Source organism: Rhinolophus sinicus, chromosome 4 (assembly GCF_057876585.1).
Source record: "Rhinolophus sinicus isolate RSI-liver-muscle chromosome 4, RSI-T2T, whole genome shotgun sequence".
Taxonomy (NCBI): domain Eukaryota; kingdom Metazoa; phylum Chordata; class Mammalia; order Chiroptera; family Rhinolophidae; genus Rhinolophus; species Rhinolophus sinicus.
In genome coordinates this window covers 103,857,771-103,885,762 of record NC_142504.1, presented here as the reverse complement: position 1 = coordinate 103,885,762, position 27,992 = coordinate 103,857,771, and the positions used below count along the sequence as shown (strand labels likewise).

At 42.0% G+C, this 27,992-nt stretch overlaps 1 long non-coding RNA gene across 1 annotated transcript; it reads left to right on the top strand.

Annotated features, from left to right (window-relative positions):
• Positions 1-2: 2 nt before the first annotated feature.
• LOC148758432 (uncharacterized) lies at positions 3-27,892 on the top strand. Its single transcript, XR_016020993.1, has 4 exons — positions 3-978; positions 15,541-15,672; positions 23,332-23,445; positions 25,822-27,892. It is a non-coding gene; the product is annotated as an uncharacterized LOC148758432 (long non-coding RNA).
• The last annotated feature ends 100 nt before the right edge of the window (positions 27,893-27,992 follow it).

Here is a 27,992-nt window from a genome sequence, read left to right as displayed (position 1 = left end):
AAGGGGAGAGGGGGGGCTTTATACTTCTCACTGAGTAACCTTCGGGCCTTCTTGCATTTTTGTACTGGTATTCTCATTACCTATTCAAAATAAACAATGGATAATTAAGGAAGAGACTTTATCAGAAAAATGAAAGAGCTACATAGCTAAAAGCTATAGCTAAGTTATTAAAAACCACATAGGTAAGTTGTTGTCTAGATCAATGGTCAACAAACTATGGCCCTTGGGTCAAATCCAGTCTGTTGTCTGTTTTTGTAAATAAAGTTTTATTGGAACACAGCCATACCCATTTATTCCACACTAAATGTCTACAGTTGCTTTCAAGCTAGCTACAAAGTTACAATGGCAGAGGGGAATAGCTGCAACAGAGTCCTATGGCTACTAGATACTGAAATATTTACTATCTGGCCCTTCACAGAAAAAATTTGCTGACTCCTACTCCAGATGTTATACAATGCTTTGTAGTGTAAAGATATCTTAGTCCTCTTTTTGAAAAAGTTATCTTTTAATGTGTTCTTTATTTTCTCTCCCCTACTGAAGAGCAGCTGTAGTTGACACATCTTTCTACATCCTTAACAGCTACCGATGCGCCTTCTACATATTGTTGATTTGCTTTACTATTCATTTAATGACTTTAAGGACATTAATATAATTAATTTTGCCATGCTGAGTATACATATTCAAAATTTCCTATTAAAATTCTATCTAATTATTATCCATTTTTAAAGAGATAGTTCATTATTCTGTTTAGGGATTAGAAATCTTGGTTTATAGTCAGAAGTTTTGCTTAATGTTTTGATAATCCTGTGTGAAATTAATCAAGTCTATGCCAAAGTTTCCATACCTGTAAACTGGCAACAATAATACCTATTTGTGCCTATTCCATAGGGATGTTCTGAAGAAACCAAGAGTAGAAGCACTTTGCCATTTAGGCATTCTTGGTGGCTGGAAAGTCATTCTCCAAATGGTACTGGAAAAGTAAGTTTTCAGATTCTTATTTGTTCCAAAGGTGAAAACGTGTGACTTTGGAAATGTTCTCCTTCAATATTTTCAGGATGGCTTTTATGGTGTTCCAGTTTGCTTGGGCTGCCGTAACAAAATACCATAAACCGAGTGGCTTGAGCAACAGAAATGTATTTTCTCACAGTTCTGGAGGCTGGAAATCTAAGATCAAGGTTCCAGTGTGATCGGGTTCTGGTGAGAATTCTCTTCTTGACTTGCCAATGGTCACATTTTCACCGTGTACTCACAAGGCAAAAAGAGAGAGAGGGAGAGAAAGGGAGAGAGGAGAGTTCTCTCTCTGTCTTTGTTATAAAGGCACTAATCCCATCACGAGGGCCCCACCCTCCTGATCATATCTAAACCTAATCACCTCCCAAAGGCCACATCTTCAAATACCGTGTTTCCCTGAAAATAAGACCTAGCTGGACAATCAGCTCTAATGCATCTTTTGGAGCAAACATTAATATAAGACGCAGTCTTATTTTACCATAAGACCTGGTCTTATATAATATAAGATCAGATATAATATAATATAATATAATATAATATAATATAATATAATATAATATAATATAATATAATATATAACACCAGGTCTTACATAATATAAGACCAGGTCTTACATTAATTTTTTCTCCAAAAGACACATTAGAGCTGATTGTTCGGGTAGGTCTTATTTTCGGGGAAACACGGTACTATTACATTGGGGGTTAGGGCTTCAACATACGGGTTTGGGAGAACCCAGTTCAGTGCACAGCATGTGGCACTCTGGCATTACCGGGAGTGTGGGCTTTAGCAGCACTGTCCTTCCTCTGGCTGCGGCCATAACCCAAGATGCATCCCCCTGCACACACACTGTTTGGATGGTGCCCTCTTTCTGGGTGGGAAGCCCATTAACAGAGCCGGGCTGCTCACACTTCACTGGAAGCTACGGCTGAATCGTATAAGTTGTGCTATAGGCTGAAAATCCCTTAGTTGGAAGCTCAGTTTTGTTAATCCTGGAAAGACGACATCTTGATGGGGGTGTTGCCATCAGCAGGTGAAGACTCCAGAGATACCACTGTTGTGCTATAAGACTGATGCCAAAATGTCATTGGAATGTGCACTATTTAATGACAATGTGGAATGAGTTAAATCATGGGAAGGGTACCAGGCAGAAGTGTTTATTTCATCAAGGTAATTCCTAGGACTTATAGTGAAATGACCGGAGATTTTCCAAAGTTTTGTAGCTTTTACTTATTTCCATTTTTTTCAGATACACATCATGTCTGACAAGTAGACAAAAGAGGTTGCTACACAATTTTAATCTGTCCCTTTCCCCCTTGCCTGCAAATTAAAGATGATAATATTTCCTGTTGATATGCCACTTGGGGACTAGGAGAAAGTTATATTTGTCATGCTCATCCTCATCATCACCAAAATTATTATCAACCCCAACCAGTTACGGAAAGCTCTGATTGTGGGAATCAGGTATAAACATAAACACAGAGTCATCCAGGAAATAGTCACCCTACCCTTCCTATCCTTTGCTTCCTTCCCTTTTCTCTCTCTTTTTAAAGAATCACTAGGAAGTCACTCCTTTCCCAGTGTTTTTGCTGGCATTTTGCAGGAGGCACAACCTTTCTTTAAAGCTTTAGTAATACCTGGCCTGCAGTAGTACTTAATAAATGGTAGATGTTATGTCCGTAGCAACTTAGAGGAACAGAATACCAATACTGTATTTCTATTCAAATAATGAGTCTACTTTCCATTTTAGAATGTTTAAGCTGTCATTACAGTCATTTAAGTAATTCTGTTAAAAAGATACAGCTAATTACATTTCCAGTGTCACCATATATGAAAAATCAGACTATCAACTATAATATTTATTACTTTTTCATACAAAGGGGAAAACACAAATTCTTTTAATTGCATCTTTAATAATAAAAAGGAACATAATCATTACTAAGATAAGATGTATTACTTTCATGGGGCTTCATAGACCAGCATTTGTCCTATTAGTTCTCTATTATACTCATAGCATTAATTTTTGAGACCTAATTAGGCAAAATCACAGTATAGACCCTAATGAATTCTCTAGATTCTTAAAAAAACAACAAAACAAAACAAAAAAACAAACACAAAAACAAACAAACAAAAAACCCTATCTGTCTACATTTTGAAGTTAAACTTAGTAATGTAAGTCAGCCTGGCTCACTTTTCTGCTCAACTTATCCTTGAAGTCTTTATCACTTTTCTTGGTTTATTGGTTGAGGTTTGGGAGTTTTTAAATTTTTGTTTAAGTTAGTTTTGTTTCTAAATCTACCTCAGTACTGTTAAAGAGCTATCCATTATTCCTTTATTTTATGAAGCAGAAAATAAAGGAATAAGGGGCAGGAGTGGAGACTCAGAAGTGTTTTGTGAGAGTCGTTTGAGAAGTGGAAAGTAGAAAGATGTCTATAAGCATCGACTATGGCAGGTCTTTCCCTTTCTAAACAGGAATGGCGGTGTGTGTGATTGACATTCCGCTCTTCTCGTCCCTGTTCCCTTATCTCCTGGCCTTTAGACCTGTGTGTATTTGTCTGTTCATTCAGTTTCTCAACAGTGTTCGGGTCGGGGCCCCCATGGGTCAGGCCTGACAAGGTTTGTCTCCACCCTGCACCCCCACACAGGCTCACACACAGGTAGGCTCCCCCACACGACTCTTAGCTCCATCCGTGGGGTGTCATGGCCCTTCTCGCTAGAGAAATTCTTCCATTAAAAATGATCAACAATTTCTTCTCTCCTGGAAGGAAACTGTTCAGGATCACAAATGTTTTTAGTCATCTTGTAAAACTAAACTCTTCTTATCTCCAATGCTGATATTTAACTGTATCCTTTTCCTGAGTTTTTCTGAATTCCTTTTCTTTTCCCACCCTTCCCATCGGGGGCATTTGCTCAGGCTCATCGTTGATTGTCTGTGTGTCTTTCTCTGCACTCTTTTCCTTGGTGAATATGGCCCCAATTGCATCTTTGCCCATTCATCCTCCATAGAGCCAGCTCTGATCTCCTATTCAAGTGCTCTGCCTGCCGACAGGGCATGTATTCTTGGATATATTATTCATAAGGTAGGGTTTCTGTACATTTTATTCCTTCTTTCCCTTCCTTGCTCCTTCCTTCTATTCATTTATTTTCAATCCACTCCAGTCTTTGCCCTGATTACTACATTCAAATTAGGCTGGCTAAGGTAAAAATGAGCTCCATCTTGTCAAGTCCCTGATGTCACAACTCCCTGTTATAACTTCTCATAATATCTTACACCTTTTCTTTGTAGCACCTCGATTTGTAACATATGCCACTAATTGTTTAATGTCACTTTCCCATTAGATGATAAATTCCATGAAGTCACAATTAGATCTGCTTTGCTTACCAGTGTTGGACAAATAATAGATTCTTAACAAATACATATTGAGTAAATAAATGGATAAACTACTTGTGTAACTATTAATTGAATTTTATTTATTTATTTATTTATTCATTCATTCATTCCTGGTGTTATAATCCATACTGCACACATTAGTCAATTTTTACAAGCCATCACCCTCTTGGACATGGCTGCTCTACTCAAAAAAGTCCAATGACCTCTTTTGACTGGTGAAATTACTGCATTAAATTACTGCTCCTTGTTTGTGAGGCACACACCCTAGAACAATACCTTTAAGAGATTTGTCCGCCTGGTAGGCTGTATGGTTATACAGGGGAAATCTCACCTGGACCCCACATCAATCTTAACCTATAGAAACACTGGCCCATTCCAGAGTTTGTTCCTGTTCTCTTGGCTACCAACCTGACTTCAGGTCTCATATTGAGTAGTCATCTTGTCCCATCCCCTTGTCCATTTCTGTCTCCTCCAGTTTGGATATCAGCTACCCTCTGATGAACACTTTTCCTTGTTTTAAAACCAGGCTCTACCAGGGGTCACAGCACAGGCCATCTCATGGTGGCCACCCAGCTTAGCTTGTCCAATCTCTTTGGCACAAATGCTTCCAGGGTTAGGACTCCACACCTAACTTGCCATCACTTTTGACATATTTTCTGTTCTAATCAGAATATAGAAGAATCCATGCTCATTCCTGCACCTTTGTTCATTTCAACTCCCTCTCTTTTGTTTGCCTACCTGAATTTTCCTGATTCCAGTGTCTTTACAAATCTAGGCCCAGCTCACCAGGTCCTCCCTAAGGCTGTCCTTGATCTACCTGATCCATCCTGCTCTCCTGTTTAGTAGTCTGTGCCTTTCATTTGGGTACATGCTGACTTTCAATCTAACTAACCTGTCTTCCATGTTTGTGCTTACAAACTAAATGTCAATCTAGGATTCTAACAATACTCAACGTGTAAAATCATGAACAACCCCTTCTTCCCATCCTCCTACCCCTTGGAGATAGATCACCATTTGCTGGGAGCCTGCTTTGATGAACATTTTTGGGGAGAAGCATGGACCTTTAGAACCCAGATATTAGGTCTGGGTTTGGGAAAGTTGGTCTGAGAGAACCTGAAGTAAGAGATGGAAGAAGAGCTGATTTGCTCTAGGAAGAGGTGGGGAGAGGAAGAGAGAATGCCTTGGAAAAGAGGGTCTTTAAGCCAGAGAAATAAAAAGTAAGAAATTTCTTTGTGAAAAACCATTGGTTTCTTTTTACACAATCTATAAGCAAGATTACAAAAAAGAGTAAACCTCACACTGTTTGTTGTTGATTTTCTTGTGGTCTGAGTGCCAAATAGTATGAAACACAAAAAGATCTATTTCAACTAAACATGGAGTTATCTCATGTGCATATGGAAGATACTCTGCAAAACAGTAGTAAAATGGGGCACGGGAGAAAGTTGCATGGTCCATGTTCCATCTTGATATACTGGCTAAGATCTTGAAAATGAGTGCACAAAATCTGTTCAACTCACGCAGAATTTTCAGGGAGGAAAGATGGGATTTAGTTTATTGTTTTTCCTCTTGCTATGTATACATTTGTGTTTTAATTTCAAACTAAGCCTTTCGTGGGCATAAAAGCATTATTTTCAATAATGCAATATTCCTTCTGTGCATGCTATCTATGTCTAGTGAGAATGGCCACTGAGAACGTGCATCCCAACACATGCCTAGTGTTCATGGTCTTCATTTCTTGCTCTACCTAACCTCACTCACTCTTGGCTTCCCCATTGAGGCATCGTTGTTTCTTATCATTAAGTCCTGGTCTTGCCTACCCAACCAGACGCATGATCCAGTCTCTTCTTGCTACCTTGGATTCCTACCTTTACATATTCTTGGCTCAGGACCCACTTAATTGCTCTTGACACAACATCCCTCCTGTATTGACTGGTTCCTGGGAATTTCCTTTCTCACTTGCTGCTTCTGTGGGCAACCCTCTCCCTGGTCTGTCGTCCTGCACACCAGGTATCTTGCTTGAGGTGGTGTTAACCATATCTTAAGGATGATAACAGGAGTGGCAGAATAGTCATGAGGGTGTCGCAACAACTTTGATGCAGTGACACAGAGCTGGTGGTAAAGAAATTGGCAACCCTCTTGAAAAAGTTCATTAGTGCTCATGGAACAGAGCAGTTTGAATCGAAGGGAGCAAATATAAAAAAAAAGAAAAAAACAAGTCATTCCCTAGTGAAGTGGAAGAGGAAAGTTTTCTGAATAGTGTGTGCAAAAGTGCTTTTATTTGTCATTAATTCACCACTCATATTGCCAGAGATATTCTCTCAACATTTGCTTTTTAATTAAAATCCCCTCTTAAATTATGAGTTATGATTATGTTTTTTTGGCTTGGATTGCTAATAGGCCTAAATAATCACCTATATTGGTTTCATCTTATCTTTTTTGGAGGCCTGTGTAAGCTCAGGCACCTAGAGATTTAATTACAGAGCTCAACCCTTCTCTGTTATTTTCATAGACTCATCCCTGTAATCAATCTCATCCTTGGCAACTCTTCATTGGAAACTCCTTTGACACCTATCAAGTCGTTCTCTTCATTAATGCCTAATAAGTCTTCAGAGTCTAAGAACAATTAAAAAATAAACATAATTTCAGAGACCAGAGTCAAAATGAGCCCTAAATGAAAGGGTGTTTGATATACCACAGATGGGTACAAGAAAAGGATTGATTAGGAGACTAGGGAAGAATTAGTAAATGCCAAGGAATATTAGATGGAGTTGTGGTGTCCTCCACATTTTGGAACCTCTTGTCCCACTGGAGGTTTGGGAATTTGGAAGATTTGTGTAAACCTGACGGTTAACCTCTAGACTACCTAAAACACTTTGGCTCTACTTGGATTTAGAAATTTTTGGAAAAGCATTCGAATGTTTTGAGAGACTGCCTCTTTGAAATGGTTAGAATCTGAATTATTGCTGAAATTACATCGATAGTAAAGTGTTCCAGTAATTGTTGAAATGTAAATGTAGCATGACGTTGCTGAAACTCTAAACACGATCCAGGAAGCTTTATCTTGAGTAGGGTAGATTGAAAATGTATTTAAGCTCAGTCCCTCTGAAAATGTGATTTGATGTGTCCATGTGCGTAAATGAGATGATTTTAGTAAACAAACAAACAAAAAACACTATACAGACCCAAAGCAAAACGGTTGATTTCAGAGAAGCAAGCCACGAAAATCTTATCTGATATTTAATACACAGATGGACTAGTTTTGTTTTTTTTCACTTTGTTGATAAGATCGTGAAAATATAAGCTTATAGTTCCTGTACTCACAGGAAAGATTCCCTTACATGAGTCCATTACCATTTCCATCCCACATATGTGCAAAGGAACTCCAAAAGAAAATGGAAGCCATTTTATAGGAGCTCCCTTACACACATGTGCCACTTTTTCTCTATTAAACCTACAAATTGATCTGCATCTTTATCCAGCCTCTCCTCTCAAGTCCCGGTTGGAACAAGCTGTCATTCCTCCATCTGTCTAACGCCACCTATCTCCTCCTCGTGTGTTCTGGATCCCATCCACCTTGCTTTCTGAGCATCTTTACCAATATGATCTCTCTTCTCTGCATGATTTACATTTCCATCAGCGTTTCACCACTGTAAAGGCTCCTCATCCATCTTAAAATCCTCCTCCCTCAAAGACACCTTATATTCTAGCTCCCATTCAATCTCTCTCATCCCCTCATAGCTAAACCACACCTACTTTCTTCTCATTCCCCACTCATCCCTCAACCCATTCCAATCTGCATTTCTATAACTGTTAAAATGACTCTTTTAAAGTCATTATGACCTCCATGTCACCAAATACAATGAACAGCCTTCAAATCTCATCATACTGGGTCTCTCATTAAAGTTGATCATTACCTCTGTGAAACATTTGCGTATCTTTTCCCTCTTGATTTTTCATTTTATATCTTTGGCTAGTTGTTGCCAACCTTCCTTATTGGGTCATCCTCTTTTGCCTGCCCATTGAACACTGAGGTCCCTCAAGTCTTGGTTCTGTTCTTCTCTCACTCTACGTTCTTTCCCTATATAGGATCAATCACATTTGAGTCTTCAGTTACCATCTATGGGTCAAGGATTCCCATATGTTCATCCCTGGTTCAGAAATCTCTTCTGAACTCCAGAGCAAATGTACAGCATCTGCCTTGTCACCTCCAATGGGAGGTTACAAAGGCACCTCAATGTCAGCATGGCTGAGCCCATACTCATAATCCAACCCTTGAAGGCTGACTCTCCCTTAGTGTTGCTTCATTTAATGAAAGTTACTGCCTTTCACTCAGTTGTCTAAGCTAGACACCTAGGAGCTCTCCTTCTTCCTAAATTCCCCTGCTGAATCCACCATTAAATCCTCCCAGAACTTCCAAATATCTCTGGAATAGGTCCATTTCTCTCCACCTCAATTTTCTCCACCTCATCCAAGTTGCTGTGATCTCTTACCTGGCCTACTGAATATCCTTCTAACTGCTTTCTCACTGCTCTTCAAACTCTAGCCAGAGTGATCTTTCAAGGATGCAAACTGGATCATACTACTATTTAGCTTAAAACTCTTCAATGGCTTCCCTAGATGGAAGAGTTTTTGTAATCTGGGTTTCACATTTCCCCAGACTCTTCTGCCACCATCCTTTCCTTGCTCTTTGCCCATCAAGCATATCGCTTTCTTTCACTGTTTACCATTTAACTCCTGGATATCCTTTCAATCATTGCTCAAATATCACTTTCTCAATGTTATCTTCCCTGTGCTCGAGTCTTTCTCCCCACTCTATGCTTCTGGAGCTCTTTTTGCTTTTGCTTTTAAGGAATTGTTGCAGTTCATAATGATGTAGGTGTCTGCATACTTACCACTAAGTGTCTCTCATCCAGAGAACCTGCTAAATTAATATCTATGGAACAGAGAGTATTGCAACATGCTTAACAAACCATATATGTGGACAGGAAATGCTCTTTACGTCGGTGGGTGGCGAGGGAAGTGAGAGTCATGAGGGAGCCACCCTGGACGCTGTAGTTCAGGGCAGGAGTGAGCTAAGTCCTAGTCTTAGCTTAGGGGTGGGGGTTGCACAGAAAAGCTGTCTATAATTACAGTCTGGAAATACGCCAGCACCTTTGGTTGGAAAGTCTCTGAGAGAATGTACCTGCTAAATCTGTGTGTCAAACAGGACACTGAAGGGCCGGTGACTCCATGACAGCTGGACTCACACTCCCCACCCCTGTCACACACACACATACTCTGCAGTCACTATGTCATCTTTTGTAGGTCTCACAGATCCACTTTGCATCAATTTATATCTCAAGGCTGTTCTCTTGAGACTCATCCTAAAGTGACTGATTGCAAATTCCAAGCCCCCAAAGGCCTTTCAAATTTGGGCTAAAACAATCGGGCATAATTCAAGATGATTGAATGGTGAGGAAAGTATGTATTCATAACACTGTTAGAGCCGAAAGGCAGTATTTAGTCCAGTGTTATCATTTTGCAGATGAGGAAACTGAAGCCAAGAATAATTAATTATTATTCAGTTACACAAGTTTTTGGAACAGGTTGGCCTAGCACACAAGTCCACTGGCTCTGCTCATTGACCTTTCTGAACTCCATAACCAGTTTCATAAGCACTTGGGAAAAGCTTCAGACTTCAATTTGTGAAACACTGCTAACGTCTAGAATCAAGTCCTGTAACAATAACAAAGACAACAACAACAACAACGAAACAATGTCTGAGAAAATTGATGACATTAGATCTATTTAATGTCTATTTTCAATTATAATTACTTGTCAGCTTGACGAGCAGCTGTGATCTCCTACTCCAAACCTAGAAGGCAGCTTCCAGTGTTTAATTGCTCTTCTATTCTTTCTGTGGTGGGCAGACTCCAAGATGGTCCCTGAATCCTCTCCTGGTGCTCAAACCCTAGGATATTCCTCTCCACTCGAGATTGGGTGGGACCTGTGACTTGATTCTACTTAAGAGAATATAGCAAAGGTGATGCGATTTCACTGGTCTGATTACGTCACCTAAGGTTGTAACTTCCTTCCTACTAGCTGACACTTTCTCTTGCTGGCTTTGATGAGACAAGTGGCCAGATTGTGAGTTGCCCTATGGTGAATCTTAGTGGCAGGGAACTGAGGGTGGAGTCTGGCCAACAGTCAGAAGGAAGTGAGGCCCTCAGCCCAGCACTCTGTCAGGAACTGAATACTGCCAACAATCACATGAACAGATTCTTCTCCAGTCCAGTCTTCAGATGAGACTCCAGCCCTACCTGCTATCTTGATTGCAGGGTCGTGAAAGACCCGGAAGAGAGGACCTAGATAAGCTGTGTTGGACTCCTGACTCACAGAAACTGTGAGAGAATAAATGTGTGCCATTTCAAACCACTAAATTTGTGGTGACATTCTATGCAGCAATAGAAAACAAAAATGGTTTTCTTTTCTTTTGGCCATAATGCTACATCCTAATTTTTTATAACTACGTAATAAAAAATAGAGCAATTTATGTCATTCACATGCCTAAGGCATCTCTGTGACTGCTTGCTCCCTATAGTATCACATCTGAGTTTCTTAGTTTAGCATATGAAGCCCGTCACCATTACTTATTGACTAATTTTGACAGTTTCTATTACAGTTCTATCCTTTCCCCATTCCATCTGCACATATGAGTACCTCCACTCACCTCTCTCTGTTTTCTCATTGTTCCCAGGATACCCCACAACTTGGGGCCTTTGCACACGTTTCTCCCTTTCCCTTGGGATGCTTTCGGTTTGCATACTCTTCGTTATCTTTTAAGATCCAACGCAATGATTGCCTCCCTTATAGGATCCTGTGTTTTTAACTATTCCCATAGCACTTTATTAATGTACATGATCCCATTTACCACCTTATGTTATAATTTATACAGGTAGCAGGGTACTCTTAGATGTTAATTTGGATTTTGCTTTCCAAACTTTCCTCTTCATTTTCTTTTCAACGAGGTAGTCATGTTATTGCATTCCTTTGCTTCAGGGATTTTTGTCGGGTGGAAAGCAAATCTTTGAGGTTGTTTGCTTTCCTTCAAAAACCAGACGTATTGAAGAGATTGTGCTGGATATCTGGAAGAGGGCAAAGAAGAGGGAGGAGTGGCTCTGAAAACAGTGAAGGAGAGAGTTCCTGGGGTAGAAATAGGCATGACTCCACTGTGGTCCTCCAGGAGAGAAGCAGACCTAAGGAGAGAGGACAAAGTCATACCATAGATCGAATTCAATTGGTCCCAGCCTAAAAGTAGAAGCACAGGCAGAGGGCCTGGCCACCTAAAGAGTCCCACTTCTCAGCCACAGGTTAGAGGCAACATTGGCTGTGAACAAGAACATCGGGACACCATGGCAACCAGGGCACGACCCATGCCTAGAGGGGACTCCCCATCTGTGTCCAGCCCAGGTTACTTCCCCTTTTCGGTAGGGGAAGGAAAATAATGACTGTGATTGAATGTCCCACAATGTGTTGGAGAGGGGTTGGCTCTGAGTTAGATTTAACATGAGTTAAACAGAAAAAAAAAAAAAGAAAATTGATATTTCTTGCACACCTGTTTGCAGATTGAGACTCATACCAGTATGAATGAGTCCTAAGCACAAGAAACGTGAAGCGAACTGCACTGAGGCACATCACAATCAATTTGTTCAAAGCCAGTGATAAAGGGAAAATCTTAAAAGCAGCCAGAGAAAAAACATGCATTACACATAGAAACAAAAATAGGGACGATCATAGATTGCTTCTTGGAAACAATACAAGTGAGAAGGCAGCAAAGCCACATCTTGAAAGTGCTGCTGAAAGAACAAAACTGTCAGTCTACGATTCTTGATATAGGGAAAATATCTCTCAAAAATGAAGGCAAAACAAAGCTTTTTTTTTTTTTTTTAAAGAAATACAAAAGCTGAAAGAATTTATCACTGGCAAACCCACACTACACAAAATATTAAAGGGAATCTTTCAAAAAGAAAGAAATGACACCAGATGGAGATGTGGCTCTACACCAGTGGCTCTACACTGGGGGTCGTTTTGCCCCTCCAGACATTTGGCAATATCTGGAAACATTTTTGGTTGTCACAACTTGGTGGGGAAGGAGGGGCGAACGCTATTAGTATCTAGTGGACGCAGGCCAGGGATGCTACTGAACATTCTACAATGTACAGGACTAACGCCACCCCCACCCCCCCAAACTCCTCACCCCAACCAAGACTGTCAATAGTAATGAGGTTGAAAAATCCTTTATCTAAACAAAAGAATTGTATGGGTAAATACAAATATTTTTCTTGGTTTTTAATCTCTTTCAAAGATTATTGGCCATGTAAACTAAAATAATAATAATGAGATGTATTTTTTTTTTAACACATGTAAAAATAAAATATATGGCACTAGCACAGAGGCTGAGTTGAGAAGCAGAAGTATACTATTGCTTGGTTTTATATTATATGGGAAGTGGTATAAAATCATTTGAAGATAGACTGGGATAACTTAAATGTGTATACTATAACCCTAAAATAACCAGTAAAATAACTAAGAAAGAGAAGATAGAGGTAGTAAGCTAGCAAAGGAGAGAAAATGAATCATAAAAAATAATCAATTAATCCAAAAGAAGGCAGAGAAAGAAAAGAGGGGACAACAAACAGATGGGAAAAATAAAAAACAAATAGCAAGATAATACACTCAAACATAACCACATCAATAATCTTTTTTAAATTTAAAAGGCCCAACACCCTAATTAAAAGGTAGACATTATCAGATTGGATTAAAAATATACTATCTGCAAGATACTTACATCAAATAAAGACACAAGTAGATTTAAAGATAATGGGAATAGATAAAAACTGCTAACACTAATGAAAAAAAGTTGAGCTATATTAATATCAGAGAAAGTAAGCATCGTAGCAAAGGATGCTACCAAGTATAAAGAAGGTCATTTTATAAAGAGGACATAATAATTCTAAATATGCATGCTCCTCGTAACAGAACTTCAAAATGCATGAGGACCAAACTGGTTGTATTTCAAGGAGAAACAGATAATTGTCTACAAGCAGACAATTGTAGTCAGAGATTTTAATAATACTGCTTTCTCCATAACAGATGGAGAAGGAAACTGAAAATCAGGAAGGATATAGAAAACTTGGACACTTGATCAAACAACGTGACCTAATTGACATTTATAGAACATTCTACCCCCAAACATCAGAATACAAATTCTTCTCATGTACACACAGAACATTTATCATATTCTGGGCTGTAAAACAAGTTTCAAAACATTTAAAAAGTGTTTAAGTCATTCATAGTGCATTCTCTGACCACGGTGAATTGAATTAGAAATCAGTAACAGAAAGATCTCTGGGAAATCCCCAGATATTTTGAAACCAAATAGTATACCTTGCCTGTCTTTGGGTCTAGTGGGAGGTATTAGGTCACATTTTTCTTCTGCTTGGGATTTTAATAAATAAAGCAGTAAAGACATCAGGATGATTTAGATTCAGTCTTGTTGACCCAGGAAGAGTGGATGCAACAAGTTTGATCCCCAATGGTCTTTGTAATCCAAGGTCTTTAAGCACAAAAAATAAAATCACATCAACTCTTAGATAGGAAAAAAGCTGATTTAAAATTTTAAATGCACTTAATGTAACATTTAAAGACAAATATAATTTTACTGTCTTTGAACCTAATATATGGTTATTTAGCCAACTGTTTCAGGTAGCATACTTTGAGGGGCTGCTTTTAAAAACACGTGTAAAATATAAATATGAAAATCTTTTAATGGCTTGTAATTAGTATGGTGTTTATAAGTTTACTTTAGGGACTAGATAAATATGTTTATAGGTAAATAGACGCTTCCGATCTGTTTATATAGTATATGTATAAAAATTTGTGCTTTTAAATATGATAAATATAAATAAATATTTTATTTTCCATAAAAGACCATAGCAGTATTTCCAATCCCATTTTTTTCCCCCAGGACTTTCACATTCCTCCCAACAAAAGGTGGTGTCTGATTCCCCTCCTCTTGCTTTTGGACTGGCTTTGTGACTTGCTTCTGATGAATCGACTGGGGTAGAAACAATGCTGTGAGACTTGCAAGACTAGGTCACCAAAGGTGAATCAGCTTCCACCTGGCCTTCTCTCTCTGAGCATGCCTGCCTTTAGAACTCTGGTCACCATGCTCTGAGAAAGTCTTCAGTGTGTTGGCGATGCCCAGGTGGAGAGGAACAGAGGCCCCCAGCTCACAGCCAGCACCCACCCTCAGATACGTGAGTGAGGGAGCTTTCACGTGATTCCAGCCATCATCCTCAGGTCTCCCAGGGGATCCACCCAGACACGGTGGATCAAGAACAAGCTGTCCCCATGGTGTTCTGTCTAATTCTTGACAAACAGAATTCATGGGCATAAGTGGTTGTCTCATGCCGTTAAGCTTTAGGGTAATGCATTACACAACTGTAGTTGTTGGAATACCAGTACCATCTTATTTACTTACCACTTTATTCAATAAACCCACTTTAATTTTATATACTTCAAAAATAACTGCATATTAATAGTTTGAATCCGGATTCTTAATAAGGTTTTAGTACACATGGTTTCTACATAGAATGTCTATGTATAGTTGCTGGATGTGTGGTTATACTTGGATAATTTGATATATTCCTGAATATCTCATTGAATGGAGAAATATTACACATGGATCTCAGCAAAGGCCATAATTTCCCATGGACAATTATGTGGGTAAAGCACAAATCTCAGCGATAAGGCCAGATACACTGGAGATTTGCCACCATGTCCTGGAGCAGGATGGGTTTAAATCCCAATTCTATTGCATAACAACTGTGGTTACAAGAATGCGTTCTACAACATCTCTGAGTCTTAATTTCCTCATCTGTTTTGGGGGGATAATAATAGCACCAGCCTATAGGATTCCTGCAATTAGTAAATGAGGCAGTGCACATAGTAAGTGCTCAATAAATGTTGGCTACTAGGGCTATACATATGACATCTGTCCATTTAAATACAGGCCTTGTCATACTACCTTACTTCCAAATCTGGAGAATTTCCCCCAATCACTCACTGCTGGCTAGAGCTTGTAAAGTTGACTTTTACAGGAATCCACCGTGCTGCTAACTGGGATGGCCTCCCAGCGATGGTCTGCTCATGACTTTTGCCTCTTATGAACACCCGTGGAGAAGTGCAAACTGTACCCATAGGACCCTGGGCTGCCACCCACTGATTCCCAGGTAAGCTGACTTGTGTCGTGGTGAATTTCAGTTTGGTCCACAGATGCAATTCTCTTGGCTTGTCTCACTGAGAGAAACACAGGAACAATTTTGCAGGATGATCATTTCCCATAGACTTTTTGAGAAGTTCCACTGTTTGTTTTGGAAAACAGTGCGGGTAAAATAAAACCCAAAGATTTGCTTTTCTCCTCTGACAGTCTGGTTGGGTCGACTGAATGGCACTCGCTTTGGGGACGTGCCCTCGTCTCTCCCTCAGCCCTTCCAGGGAGAACAGTCTTGTGTGATTTTAATGTGATCATGTCTTTTCCATGTGGTCTATCAGCTGTCACTGTCAGTGTGTCTGAGAGTGTCTAGAAGGGGTTTTAATTGGCAAGATCCTTAGTAAAATTTGCAAATTAGTGATCCACCGGCTGATGTTATGACAACGTCTAAACACTATCGGTGCCATTTTAAAATAATCTTTCATCGATACAACATTCATCTTAATTAGCCAGAAAATGTTGGTCCCAAAGGAAGCTGCTGCCTACATTGTTGCGGATTCGGCATTGAGTTATGGGATGACTTGCTGAACTTGATTTATTTAGAAGAAAGATGCAGATTCATTGAAGTTATTTAGATTTTATTTAACTTATGAGGAGCTGGTCAGTGTCCTGAAGGATTGGAATGTAGACCCAGGGATACAGATGGTAAATACCTTTCTCTTGGATGGGATGGTGTGACATGAGGATCAGCCTGAGAGTCCTGATAACCGAGTTTTCCTCCTGGCTTACCCAGAATGTGTTTGTGTGAGCCCAGGAAAGAGCAACAAAGCTCAAGGTGATCGAGCCCTTACTCGACACCAGGTATTCTATGTCCATTGCTTTGGTTTTTGCAATAACTATATGAGGTGAAAACCATGAGCATCTCCATTTCAGAGATGAAGAAACAAACTGAAGTGCAGGGGGTGGGATTAACTTGTTGTGGGTCGCCGCCATATACCGAGTAAGTGCTAGAGACCCAGATCTCTCTGCCCTAAAGATTGAGGTCTACACAACTATGAGCTAAACTTTCACTGAAAAGACCCTTCCGTAATATTCATGAGCCTAGATTTTCTCATCTGTAGAGTGAAACCGTGGGACTACATGATCTTTCGCTCATAGTCCACAAAGAGTAGGATTCTATGTATTCTACAGCGTACACATCTGGATTTCTGGGTTATTGGGAAGTTGGTCCCATTGTGGCTTACATTCTCATGAAACCTGACAAGGTCCTTGTAGTATCCTTGGGAGGGTGCCAAATTAATGCTCTGGTACTGATTATTTTAAGTGGATTAGCAGTCTTGCAAGGGTGCTTTGTCTTAGGTTAGCACTGAACTGTGCATGACAACTCTGCTCACTAACTTATTGATGTGAATTGTGTCCGCCAAAAAGGCCACCATTTTTTTTCATTCCAGGGATATCACCAAGTTCCCGGTCACGACCAGCAGCCTCTGGGTGGCCTGTCAGTATTGATTAGGACTACCTGATTAATAGCCTTTGTAGTATATCAGCTGTAGGGGCATTTAATTTAAATCTGAATAAATTCTTGGTTCTATCCAACTGCACAAAAATGCATCAAGGAATATTTTTCTTGTATGAATTTCTGCCCCAAAGCATGAAATTCAGTACAAGTTCAATCCAGTGTGCAAGACAGAGTTGCCAGATGGCTGCTAAAACGGACCCTTGCCTGGCTTTCTCTCTTATTAAAATCATGTATGACCTGCTGCTCTGAACTTCCGATTGTGGGCTTTGCAGGTACCCTGACAGTTTGCTCCCACCCTGGTGAGCACCCTAAGCTGTCTCAGTCAGCACTGTTCTTGGCAGTAGCCTTAAAATATCATGAAAAGGATCATTGAGATCACTTGGCATTCCAGCCTCCTCATTGTACACAGGGCTGTTATTATTTAGAGACAACTCCGGGAGGTGGACTGTCAGAACCCAGGACTTCAAGTGTCTTTCGGGTTCAAAGCAGAAGTTGAAGTTCGTATACTCTCCAGCCTTCATTTGTAAATGGGAACGGAAATGTCTGCTTTTCAGAGATCCTGGGCGGCTGACATGAACCTGGGACTATGGGAATGCCTGCTGCAACATGGATAATCACTAATAATTTGTGTTAATCGTATTCTTGGCGAGGACACTGAGGGTTCTTTCATGTATACTGTACCCAGATTTTGGAACTATTTTCCTAAAATTTAAGAATTCAAGATGATTTTCACGTACCCTGAAGGACCTCAAGTTCATGATTCTCTGGTGGGAAACATGAGATCCAACTATTCAAACAAACCCCCTGTCTTTCTGGCAAAGGCCTAATCTGATCCATCTCATCCTTCCATCTTCCCTAAGCCCCACCATCAGAGAAGTATTTTGTTTTTGTTGCAGTCACTATGGCTGTGTAACAAATCACCCCAGTTTTATGGTGTCAAACACTGATCATTTTATTATGCTCCTAAAGTCTACGGGTCAGGCATCTGGACAGGACATATGGGGAGGGTTCATTCTCTGCTCCTCGATGTCCAGGCACGGGCTGGGAAGATAATGAACAGGTGGGCGTGACCCCCCCTCAGGTACTCAGTTCTGAAATGGAAGTCTCATGTGGGTATATCTGACGGGAGGGCATCTAGTCTCCTGCTTGTGTCCTGATTACCAAGCATCCAGAGAAATGTGTTTTCTAGCTGTATTAATGTCCTAAGACTGCTATAACAAATTAACACAAATTTGATGGTTTTATTGGCTCACACTCTGGAGGCTAGAAGTCCAAAATCAAGGTGTTGGCAGAGACATTTTCCCTGTCAAGGCTCTAGGGAAGAATTCTTCCCTGGGTCTTGGCTTGTAGCTACATAACTTCAGTCTCTGCTTCTATTGTCACATGGCCTTCCTCCCTGTAAGTCGGTGTCTCTGTGTCCAAATCTCCCTCTCTTTTCTTTTATAAGGATTGTAGTCATTGGATTTAGGGCCCACTCTAAATCTAGGGTGATTTTATCTTAAGATCCTTAACTGATTACAGAGGCAAAGAACCTATTTCCAACTAAGGTCACCTTCTGAGGTTCTGAGTGGACATGGATTTTGAGGGGACACTATTAAACCTGCTACACTGATTTCTGCTTTGGGAAATCTTGAAATTTCCCAAACAGAGCATGAATATTAAAAACATGCAGGACGGCCAAAAAGCATGACATGAGTGCTCTGTAGAAAAGTAGGACACGATAAGGGAAGAGAGGGCGACGCAAAAGGTGGGATGTGAAATATTTTGAGAAGAGTTTTCCAGGTGACAGAACCACAGCTATAAAGATGCTGAGGAAAGAACCAGATGGTGTGGTTCGAAAAACAGCCAGGAGGCCAGTGTGGCTGGAATGGGCGTGAGGGAGATGGGAGGAGATGGGATTGGAGGTCAGGCCATTGTAAGACTTTGGGCTTCATTTTAAGGGTAATACTCCAGTGGGAGTATGTGAGCACGAGAACAGGCAAAACTGATTTATATTTTTAAAAAGTCACTTGGATTGTTGGGTGGAGACAAGACACAGGGTGGAGTGTGGGATCGGGGATCATACTGGTGGCATGAGGACATGCTAGTCATGAGGCAAGGAACAGTTGTGCCTTGGACATGGCAGGTAGCAGGGGACAGAGCGAAAAGGAGCAATGGGATTTATTCTGACAGGAAAGCTGGCAGAACTTGCCGATGGATTGGATGTGGAGTGTGAGAGAAAGACAAGAGGCAACAATGAACCCAAGGTTGTGGCCAGAGCACCTTGGGAAATGATAGGGTTACTTTCTGAGATGGGGAGGACTGATGCATAGTAGGATTTGGGGTACCATGGGAAATCAGGAATTCACGTTTAGATATATTTATTTGGGGAGCTCCATGAAACATCCAAGAGGATGAATATGCCATTGGCTCTTGAGTCTGGAGCTTAGGAGAGATGTCAGCATAGAGATATAAAGTTGGGAGCCATCAGTGGTGTGTAAAAGCATGGGGCTGAGTAAGGTTACCTAGAGACCATGTGGATAAGGAGAAGGGTGGGCAGGACCAAGACCTGAGGCATTCCAACGTTTAGAGTTCATTCAGCAAGACGTCTTGAGGGCTTACACCTTGCTGGTAACATCTAGACGCCCCCACTACTTCAAATCCTCATTACTACTCATCTCTGCAAGATTCTTTTTCCTGGGTCCTGGCCGTTTCAGTCTCTTGGTTTTGAGATTAGCTGTATGGCCAGAATTTTATTAGTTATATCTTACTCATCTCTGAACGCTTTGGAGCAAGGAGCAGGTTCCTCCTGGAAAGTCCCATCTGCCACATTCTTGTACTCTACTTGTGGATTGCTCTGCGTACCTGGAGACAAATGAGGCATGGATGGCTGAGTAGGCCTGTCTTCTCTGATTCACAGTCTCGTTCCTCCTTCTGTCTCCCATGTCCGCTCAGGACATATGGCCAGGGCAGCCACCACACCTGCACAAGCACTTGCTTTCACAGACCCAGCTGTCTGGGGCTCACCTGAGCACACCTGTTACCCTTTTCTTTGAAAAGCTGGCCACTGATTTCTGACTTCAAAGCTTCAAATCTTATAGGGAAAACCTTTAAGGTATTTATCTGCCCCCAACTGCTCACATTCCAGACGGCCTTACGTGGCCTGCATTCTAGTTTTTGCTTTTGGATGATTTGAATCTGGTGACATGAGAGAGCTTGGGAAGCGTAGGGAGGGGTGGCCAAAAAGCCTGGCTCCAGGAACCACTGACTCCACTACTGCCACCTGATGCAGTTTACGGGAACTAAAACCAGACCTAGTGAAAGTCTTGATGAATGTGGCATGTGGGGCAGGTGGAAACTGCTTAGGAAGAAAAACAAAGGGGAGCTTGGGGAATAGTGCACATTAAAATGTAACCCGCAACGCATATAATTTTGCAAACGCTTCATCAGATTCCTCTTATCCATTTATGGAAAACGCAGCCCATTCCCCATTGCAGCAAAGATATATGTTTCTCTTAGACACACACACACACACACACACACACACACGCACACACAGCCTTCCTTCAGACCAGGCCTTTGCCAACACTGACTGCTTATTAAGTGCTTCAGATTTAGGATGAAAGAATATATAAGATCAGAAACTTTTTTTTTTTCCTTGAGCATGAAAGAACTTTGTGCCTGTAGAATACGTACCGGCTTGCATTCCAACATAAATATGTACCACAACACACTTCCCTCCAGCTCAGAGCCGGGTTGCAACAGAGCCTTGGAATTGAATCAGCGGTGCCTGGATTTTGATCCCATTACCCAATGAAATCCCATCCGAACTCAATCTTACTCCCTGTGTCAAACAATTTAGATGGCTCTCGAGCTTCTCCCCGAAGCTGTAGATTTTAGTAGATAACTGTCTAATTCCTCTGGTTTGGGTATCAAGCTGCTCCCTTCCATCTCTTACTCATCCTCCCACAAAACAACTAGGCTTTCTCCATAAACTGCCATTTTTCACTTTTTAATTTGCCGGTCTCTTTTTTCTCTCCGTGTTTAAAATGCGAAGGCCCATTGTACGTGGACTACAATAACCTCTGTTCTGTTCCCCCCACTCCTTCCCTCCACTTCTGTGTTTACGACAGCTCCATATTTTTTGTCCACCGTGTGCATTAATGATGGTCAGCTGTTGGCAGTGGACTTGAGCTATCTGAAGAATGGAGGAAGTCCAGCCTCAGAGTGCTGGGGACCCAGGTTGTGACGGGAGATTTATGGTCATTGCCCCCATGGAGACACCTCAAGAGGCCGAAGGAGGTGCTCCCCTTAGCAGGCACCCCCAGCACCTGTGACTCAGTATCTGTGCCCCTGGCTGTTAACTCCCACCAACTCCACTGAGCCACCACCATGGGGGTGCTCTGTGTGCTCCTATAGCTCCCCCATTCCCTGCTTGTTTTACTTGCCACACGGGCATGTGTCATCTGTTTCCCTAGACCCTCTGTCAGGGCTGGGACTGACTGGTCGGTGGATGCAGTCCAGTGTCCCACACAAAGGCACTCAGTCTGTCTCCTAAATTCATTCATTCATTTGGTCACTCATTTGCAAATATTTATGGTCTGTTCTATGCCAGACACTGTTCTAGGTGTTGAATAATTGAACAAATGAGCAAAAGTGGGTAGAATTTTTGCTGTTCCCTCAGGCGGCTGTCCCTTTGTGTTCCCCTTGAAGTTTGTTTTGAATTTATTTCACTTGGTTAATTAACAAACTAATGAACTGTGGCAGGGTGTTGCAGTGTGAATGGGGAGAACTGGCGGTGTCAAGAGGGGGTGTCCAGCTATCCCCCCACACAATCTCCGTTTCTATGTCTGTCTTCTCTGTTCCTATTCCACCCTTGTTCCTATTGGGAAAAGAATTGGGCCATATCCACAATTAGGGGACAGACATGTCTTGTGAACTGGCAGGGGAGGAATGGGAAGGGACAGAAACCAGATTACATAAAGACACTATGGGGTCCTGGAGAGAATGGCTCCTATGAGAAAACCAGAAGCCAGCTCCACAGATGCGTCTGAGCATGCCAGGGGATTAGGGAGGTGTCTCTATGCTCTGTACCCCTTGATATCCACAGCTCAACTCAGCAATCGCTCTAACAGAAAGTCATAGACTGAATGTTTGCGTCTCCCCAAAATTCATGTGTTGAAACCTAACCCCTGTGTGACAACATCAGGAGGTGTGGCCATGCTCGCCTCAGTGGACAGGCCCACGTCTCCAGCCTTGGCTCTGTTCGCTCTCCCACTTGCCCATTTCAACCTGCTCTTTCCTCCTTTCATCCTCACTTGCTCCCTGACTCTACTCTTTTGCTCTCAGGCCCTTCTGGATGTGGTTACCCATTTGGGAAGATTATTTTCTCACTGTTGGAAGTCTGCCATCTTAGGGGTTCTGTCTCCCACATCTGGATCCAAACAGCACAGAACAGGGCAGGAGCCCTCCCAGCCTGGCCTCTTTATACCAGGGGACTCCCGTTTGCACACTGTCTTAGAGGGTGCAAATTATTACCCTGCTTCCCAGAAAATAAGACCTAGCCAGACCATCAGCTCTGATGCATCTTTTGGAGCAAAAATTAGTATAAGATCTGGTATTATATTATATTACATCATATCATATCATGTCATGTCATGTCATGTCATGTCATGTCATGTCATGTCATATCATATCATATCATATCTTATAAAGACCTGGTCTTATAGTAAAATAAGACCGGATCTTATATTAATTTTTGCTCCAAAAGATGTATTAGAGCTGATGGTCCAGCTGGGTCTTATTTTCAGGGAAACACGGTACCTCATTCTTTTTCTCACTTGCAAATGTGGTTTCCCCATAGAAAGGAACAGATGAGTTTGGTTGGGCATCTCAGCCCTAGTAGTTGATTTGCCTTAATAACTTGTTCCTCTTGGGTGAATTTGCCACTTACAGGTGAAAAAATACCATGGATAACCTCATCCCGTGAATCTCTACAACAAGCATTTCAGGCGGGAGTGACAGATTGGTGGGAGAAAGCTTTTTGGTGGGGAGAAAGCTTTCATAGGATGCATAAAAATCAATATTAATGTGCGTCTGAATCTCTGGGGATCCTGTTAAAATGGAGATTCTGATTCACTGAGTCTGGAGTGGAAACTGGGATTCTGCTTTCCTAACCAGCTCCTAGGTGGTGACGCTGCTTCGAGACCACTCTGAGTGATGAGCTCTTATGTCACAGATGCCACCTGAGCAAAGGTTTCTCCTCCACACCCGTGATATCGTCACATGATCCAGGTAATGAACTCTCTACCCAGATGTTGAGTCCGCTTACTGGGTTGGCTATCTGAAAGACGAAGGGAACTTCCTTATAACCAAGAAGGAAGTCATTCCAAACTGGAGTTCAGTTACATAAACAAAGTTTTGTGAATGATGTTCTTGTTTTCCTACAACTCGTATTAATATTGTTTCTAAAATGCTACAAAGAGGGCATGGGAAGCTGCCATTTATGTATGTATGTGTGTGTGTTGGGGGGGGGTGGATATTATGGAGACCAACAATACATGGTGCAGAAATTATCCCTTTAAAAACAGGCCAGGTCTCCAAGGTGGAGCAGGGTTATGAGAAATGGCCAAAGTAAAAAAAAAAAAAAAATAAGTCATTTGCAGAATCAGAGTGGAGACAACGGCTGCCCCACATCCTCTTTCATTTCTCTGTCCAGCTGAGCAATCATAGTGGTATTTACCTCTCACCAGGGAGCCCAGCTGCCTGCCCAACTCCAGCAGACAGCATAACTGGGCTCTCTTTTGGGGCAGGAGTGGGAAGAGGGGAAATAGTTTGGCTTTTTCCCCCCCTCTATGTTTGTTGCCCCGGGCATCCTCTGGGTGATGCTAGAAGGTAAGTTCTTGTCATTCCTAGAGCCCTGCAATTATCCCCTGTGGCCCCCAGCACAGGAACACTACCATGGGTCCAGGGCACGGAGCTGGGCCCAATGGGAGGTGCCAAAAATAAAAAGAGCTGGTTCTTGCCATTTGCGGATCTTATAAAGTAGCTGGGAATGGAACAGTCACATCTTTAAGATCACTAACCACATCCAGCAGGAAATCGTAAGTTCCAAGCGAGTGATATGCACGATGAAAATGTGGGCTGACGAGGGCATGGGGAAACTTTTAAATGAGGTGATCAGAAAGGCTTCACCGAGAAGGTAGTAATTGATTTAGTCCTGGAAGGGAAAGGAGAATTAAATAGTGCCTGGGAGGTCTGAGGCAGTGCAGCTTCCAAGAACACTTTCTTGCCCAAATCCCTTTCTGGGAATGGCTTGGGGAAAAGAGGACAGCGGTACATTGATTTACTTTGATGACAGAAGCTGACAATGGCCCGAGTTGTGGTTCATGTGAGTGTTGTTAGCCAAAGTCGGGCTTGAAATGTACAGCACACTTTGTTAGAAGGTTTCTGTTTCCTGCGAAACACTACACAGAATCAGATACAGATTGGCATACAGGTAAATTCTACCTCTTCATTATTTTCTTAAAAACATGCTTTATGGGGAGCTCTAATCGGGCAGTCCAAATGTCTCTGTACTTCAGGAAACCCCTTAGCACCTGATTTTCAGCTTTAAAAACGATCATTTATATTTTAAACCCTAAGCATTCAATTTTTAAGGCATTGGCAGGTAGAGATTAATAAGGGCAGGGCTAGAAAAACTCCATACTGGTCTTGGAAAAAACCCAATAGAGCTATTTTTTTAAATTTTATTTTAAACTTTAAGCTTCACATTTCAAAGTTTTATCAGACTGCTCCCCCCGCCCCATAATTTAAACCATTGTTTTCCAAGGGAAATTTAATAATAAGAGCCGCCATGTGTTTCTGCTTAATTTTGGAAGCCTGTGTTATGTAGTCAAAGATTCTCATTTGAAAATAATTCCTGTCCTTATTCTAAAACTGCCAGGGGAATAAAATTTAAAAAACATGTTGCAGCTCTCAAGTTTATGTTTTGCCTAAAGCCAAGCAGTGCTGGAAGATCAAAGTTGAGAGTGTAGTTCTAAAGTTAGAACCACTGCCTTGCAAGGCGCTCACAAACCGAGAGTGGGGCGCAGCTGCGTGCCCAGGTCCTCGGTAATTAGCTGGGGTGCAGACGGGGGGCCCCTGCCCCTCCCCTGGGCAGGGCCCAGGCCTCAGGGCCTCTGTGGCCTGGGAAGCAGATCCCCACAGAGATGGGGCAGGCCGGGTATTTTTAGACCATTTGTGTGCAGTGGTGTAGGCCTCCTTCATTCCACAATTTGCATTTGGGAGGAGCAGGAGCAAACACTCTGCCTGTGCTTGCTGTCTGCTAGGTCTGCCTTTAGTGGGTGCTATTTGTCACCATGACAGGTTCCTCTAATAATGTGTAAGGATGGGCAAACTGGGGCACGTTTGCTGTCCTCAAGCCATCCCTTATTCACTCTTAAAAAGTGAACGTGTGTGTATTTAAAAAAAAAGTTTTTTAAAATCTCAAAGCCCTACTCCCCCCTTCCCCCCCCACCCTTAGCAAATCCCTAACTTGGCTCTTTTAAGCCTCTGTAGAACTGAGTGATTTTGATTTCTTAAAGCATCAGGATGACATTGGCAGGGGCGGGGGGTGGGGGCAACAGAACTTCCAAAGGCCGTGTACATCGCTCCATTTACCTCTTCCAGATATTCTCCATGCCGGTGGTGAGCCAGGCTGAAGGATCCGATTGTCACTTCAAATGCTAGGTTCAGAAACTCTATGTTTCCAAGTGGATGTGAGAATCAAACATAAACATGGCTCTTTACTGAAAAGGGTCCCAGCCTGTATGTACCACTGCAAATGAGCTTGACCTGCAAACGTGCTCCCAGCTAACTAGACACGAAAGCAAAACTTTGGAAGTCTGGCAAACCATGATGGGAAGCCCAGCCCTTCCCCTTCGGCTGTGATCTGCTGGAATCCCGCTGATGGCAAGTGTTCTCCGGTGCATTCCCTGACAAGCTACGAGTGCCATTGAGGCTTCCTGTTGACTGCGGTTCCCCTGGCAGCTGTTCTAGGAGAGGCATGCGAAGCAGCTGTCTGTTTTCAATCCGAGCGAGCTCCCCACCACTTCTCAGTTTCAGAAAGATGGTTTTTACACAGAGCCTTGGTTTTGCAATGGCTTCTAATGTTTGTGGTTCTTGATACACTCTTGAGTGCAGTTGATAATAGGAAAAACAGGTGAACTGCTAAGTTTCACTCAAGCTACCCACTTAGCGATTCTACCTTCAATAAGCTGAATCAGCTCTCTCTGTATTCCTTCCCCAGAACAGAGGAGATGGGTGCCTTTTGAGGAAGAGGTGATAGGAGATGCATTCTCCCTCACCAGAGCTGTTTACCCAGATTACCCTGAAAGTTTAGTGCAGTGGTGGTGGTGGGAGAAACAGACCTTTCTCCCAATCGAGTTGTTCTGGAGACCCACAGGAAAGCCTTTCCCCTCTCCTGACGGAGAAGTGCCCAGTTAGCCAAAGCCTCTCTCTGTGGGGCTACAAACCAGGACTAAATTCCAGTTTTGGGTGAGAATAACAAGTTATTTTAATCCCTCTCTACCTTTCCCAATTCTAGCCCTAAAAGCTGCTCGAGGTAGATGTCTTTACATTGAGGGTGGAAGGCTTAAGACTTTTGGGATGGAGTGAAGGTATTTTGCATGCAAAAAAGCATGCAATTTAAGGGTGAATGTCATGGAGGGCAGAGTATTTGGGCTGAATTGTGTACTCCCCAAATTCATTATGTCTCAACCCCCATCAACCTCAGAATATAAACGTATTTGGAGATAGTGTCTTTAAAGAAGTAATTAAGTTTAAATGAGGTTATTAGGGTGGGCCCTAATTCAGTACGACCGATGTCCTTCTAATAAGAGGAAATTTGGACACAGAGCTATACACATAGAGGGAAGATGATGTATGAAGACATAAGTAGAAGGTGGCCATCTACAAGCCAAGGAGAGAGCCCTAAGAAGAAGCACACCTTCTAGTACCTTGACCTTACACTTCTAGCCTCCAAACTGTGAAATAATGTGTTTCTTAAGCCCCCCTGGTCTGTGGTACTTTGTTACAGAAGCCCTACCTGACTAAAACAGATTTGGTGTGGTCCATGTGTGGTCAAGGTCATACCAGCGAGAGCTATTAGACATACATATTCTCTAAAAATGTCCCTGGATGGGCATTCCCAGAATGAGAGAATAAACAGAGCCCACTGTGTTGGGTGTATTTTATAAACCTACCTCTTTGGGGACTCATTAAAGAGACAGGAAAGGGAGATGATGTACCCTAAGGACATGACACTGTGCAGTTTTTATTGTGGGGGAAAAAAAGCAAGACACCGCCGAACTGGCAATTTCGCACCATACCAGGTGCATTACAGATTGGTGTGTGGGCTTTCGTGAATTGGTTGCATATAAATGAGGAACATTTAAATAAAAAGGAGATCTAGAAACTTTCACTAGTTTAGGCCTTTTATTTATAGCTACTTATGCCCAGTGCTCATTTCCCCTGCCCTGTGAGTTTTGTGTCACAGGCTTCGTATGAAGTGCTGTTAGTTTCAGCGTACAGATAGGGGGCTGCAAGCTCCTTCTTAATGTAAAGAATGGAGAGAGTGGCGTGAGAAGATGAGATGCTGGAAAACCTGATTGAGCCGACGGTGTGATTTAGTAGGAAGAGAACAGACCGAGCGTCAGAAGCCTGTGTTAATCCCAGCCCGACTATCAAGGTGGTATCAGCACATTCTTAAACTGAAGGAAGGACTGGACTAGAGGAAGGCTAAGGTCACCCCTCCCTCTGCTTCCAGAAACTCAGAGGGCAAGAGAAGTTCTGGCTTTCAG